This window comes from Arachis ipaensis, chromosome B7 (assembly GCF_059453495.1).
Source record: "Arachis ipaensis isolate K30076 ecotype BB chromosome B7, ASM5945349v1, whole genome shotgun sequence".
Classification (NCBI taxonomy): domain Eukaryota; kingdom Viridiplantae; phylum Streptophyta; class Magnoliopsida; order Fabales; family Fabaceae; genus Arachis; species Arachis ipaensis.
In genome coordinates this window covers 36377118-36380855 of record NC_142442.1, presented here as the reverse complement: position 1 = coordinate 36380855, position 3738 = coordinate 36377118, and the positions used below count along the sequence as shown (strand labels likewise).

General features: G+C 40.7%; 1 non-coding gene across 1 annotated transcript; it reads right to left on the bottom strand.

The window, feature by feature from the left end:
- Window positions 1–743: 743 nt before the first annotated feature.
- Window positions 744–847, bottom strand: LOC148550848 (small nucleolar RNA R71). The gene has a single exon (XR_015892757.1). It is a non-coding gene; the product is annotated as a small nucleolar RNA R71 (small nucleolar RNA).
- Window positions 848–3738: the final 2891 nt, after the last annotated feature.

Genomic DNA, 3738 nt, shown 5'->3' with positions numbered 1-3738 from the left:
TATCCCTCTCCCATCTTATTCTATTTATTCATTCATCTACTAACATCTCATCTCACATCTCAACCCTCCTCACAGTTGTGTTTCTTCCATTATATTACATTCTTTGTCTCCCCCTTTTCTTCCACTTACAAAGGGATCCCTATACTGTGGTATAAAGGATCTCTATTATTATTATTATTATTATTTTTCTGTGCCCTCTTCTTTGTCAAATGAGCAGGAGCAAGGATAAGAACATTCTTGTTGAAGCAGATCCGGAACATGAAAGGACTCTGAAGAGAAAATTAAGAGAAGCTAAATTACAACAATCCAGAGATAACCTTTCAGAAATTTTCGAACAGGAAGAGGAGATGGCAGCCGAAAATAATAATAATGCAAGGAGGATGCTTGGTGACTTTACTGCACCTAATTCCAATTTACATGGAAGAAGCATCTCCATTCCTGCCATTGGAGCAAACAACTTTGAGCTGAAACCTCAATTAGTTTCTCTGATGCAGCAGAACTACAAGTTTCATGGACTTCCATCTGAAGATCCTTTTCAGTTCTTAACTGAATTCTTGCAGATATGTGATACTGTTAAGACTAATGGAGTAGATCCTGAAGTCTACAGGCTCATGCTTTTCCCCTTTGCTGTAAGAGACAGAGCTAGATTATGGTTGGATTCTCAACCCAAAGACAGCCTGAACTCTTGGGATAAGCTGGTCACGGATTTCTTAGCCAAGTACTTTCCTCCTCAAAAGTTGAGCAAGCTCAGAGCTGATGTTCAAACCTTCAGACAGAAAGAAGGTGAATCCCTCTATGAAGCTTGGGAAAGATACAAATAGTTGACCAAAAAGTGTCCTTCTGACATGCTTTCAGAATGGACCATCCTGGATATATTCTATGATGGTTTATCTGAGCTATCAAAAATGTCACTGGACACTTCTGCAGGTGGATCCATTCACCTAAAGAAAACGCCTGCAGAAGCTCAAGAACTCATTGACATGGTTGCTAATAACCAATTCATATACACTTCTGAAAGGAATCCTGTGAGTAATGGGACGCCTATGAAAAAGGGAGTTCTTGAAGTTAATACTCTGAATGCCATATTGGCTCAGAATAAAATATTGACTCAGCAAGTCAATATGATCTCTCAGAGTCTGCATGGAATGCAAGCTGCATCCAACAGTACTCAAGAGGCTTCTTATGAAGAAGAAGCTTATGATCCTGAGAACCCTGCAATAGCAGAGGTGAATTACTTAGGTGAACCTTATGGAAACACCTATAACTCATCATGGAGAAATCATCCAAATTTCTCATGGAAGGATCAAAAGCCTAAACAAGGCTTTAATAATGGTGGAAGAAACAGGTTTAACAATAATAAACCTTTTCCATCATCCACTCAGCAACAGACAGAGAACTCTGAACAAAATGCTTCTAATTTAGCAAATCTAGTCTCTGATCTATCCAAGGCCACTGTGAGCTTCATGAATGAAACAAGGTCTTCCATTAGAAATTTGGAAGCACAAGTGGACCAGCTGAGTAAAAGGATCACTGAAATCCCTCCCAGTACTCTCCCAAGCAATACAGAAGAGAACCCAAAAGGAGAGTGCAAGGCCATTGACATAAGCACCATGGCCGAACTTACAAGGGGAGTGGAGAACGCAAATCCCAAGGAGGAAGACCTCCTGGGACGTCCAGTGATCAATAAGGAGCTTCCCTCTGAGGAACAAAAGGACTCTGAGGCTCATCTAGAGACCATAGAGATTCCATTGAACCTCCTTATGCCCTTCATGAGCTCTGATGAGTATTCCTCTTCTGAAGAGAATGAGGATGTTACTGAAGAGCAAACTGCCAAGTTTCTTGGTGCAATCATGAAGCTAAATGCCAAATTATTTGGCATTGATACTTGGGAAGTTGAACCTCCCTTGTTCATCAATGAACTAAGTGATCTGGATCAACTGACATTGCCTCAGAAGAGACAGGATCCTGGAAAGTTCATAATATCCTGTACCATAGGCACCATGATCTTTAAGGCTCTATGTGACCTTGGTTCAGGAATAAACCTCATGCCCCTCTCTGTAATAGAGAAATTGGAAATTTATGGGGTGCAAGCTGCTAAAATCTTATTAGAGATGGCAGACAGTTCAAGAAAACAGGCTTATGGACAAGTAGAGGACGTGTTAGTAAAGGTTGAAGGCCTTTACATCCCTGCTGATTTCATAGTCCTGGATACTGGAAAGGAAGAGGATGAATCCATCATCCTAGGAAGACCTTTCCTAGCCACAGCAAGAGCTGTGATTGATGTTGACAGAGGTGAACTAGTCCTTCAATGGAATGAGGACTCCCTTGTGTTTAAAACTCAAGGATCTCCCTCTGCAACCATGGAGAGGAAGCATGAAAAGCTTCTCTCAAAGCAGAGTCAACCCAAGCCCCCACAGTCAAACTCTAAGTTTGGTGTTGGGAGGCCACAACCAAACTCTAAGTTTGGTGTTGAACTCCCATATCCAAACTCTAAGTTTGGTGTTAGAGAGTTTCAACAATGCTCTGAACATCTGTGAGGCTCCATGAGAGCCCACTGTCAAGCTATTGACATTAAAGAAGCGCTTGTTGGGAGGCAACCCAATTTTTATTTATCTAACTCTATTTTTTTTCTTAGTTATATGTCTTTGTAGGTTCATGATCATGTGGAGTCACAAAATAAATATAAAAATTGAAAACGGAATCAAAAACAGCAGAAGAAAAATCACACCCTGGAGGAGCATCTGCCTGGCGTTCAACGCCAGAACAGAGCATGGTTCTGGTGCTGAACGCCTAAAATGGGCAGCATTCTGGCGCTGAACACCCAGAACAAGCATGGTTCTGGCGTTCAACACCAGAAATGGCAACAAATGGGCGTTGAACGCCCAAAATGGGCACCAACCTGGCGCTGAACGCCCAGAGTTGTGTGCAAGGGCATTTTGCATGCCTAAATTGGTGCAGGGATGTAAATGCCTTGACACCTCAAGATCTGTGGACTTCACAGAATCATCTCAGGATCTGTGGAGCCCACAGGATCCCCACCTTCCTTCCTCATAATCCTAATTTTTTTTTTCACATCTTCTTCTTCATCTATTCCTTCTTCTATTGCTCGAGGGTGAGCAACATTCTAAGTTTGGTGTGGTAAAACAATTATGTAAAGGATCTATAGCTCAGTGGTAGAACATGTGGCTGCAAATCATGAGATCCCTGAGATACCTCAGGGGATGCACTTCCCTCCACATAGTTATTGGAAGCAACTGAGGATAGAAATACCAAAAATCACTAGGAATCAAGCCACAAAGGCAAGGAAGAGACATAGAAGAGCTCACGAACATCATTGGCTCCTCAAGAAGGAAACGCCATCATCACTAAGGTGGACTCATTCCTTGCTCTTACTTTCTCTATTTTTCGTTTTCTATGTTAAGTGCTTATCTGTGTTTGTGTCTTCATTACATGATCATTAGTAGTTAGTAACTTTGTCTTAAAGTTATGAATGTCCTATGAATCCATCACCTCTCTTAAATGAAAAATGTTTTAATTCAAAAGAACAAGAAGTACATGAGTTTCGAATTTATCCTTGAACTTAGCTAAATTATATTGATGTGGTGACAATGCTTCTTATTTTCTGAATGTATGCTTGAACAGTGCATATGTCTTTTGAAGTTGTTGTTTAAGAATGTTAAATATGTTGGCTCTTGAAAGAATAATGACTAGGAGACATGTTATTTGATAATCTGAAAA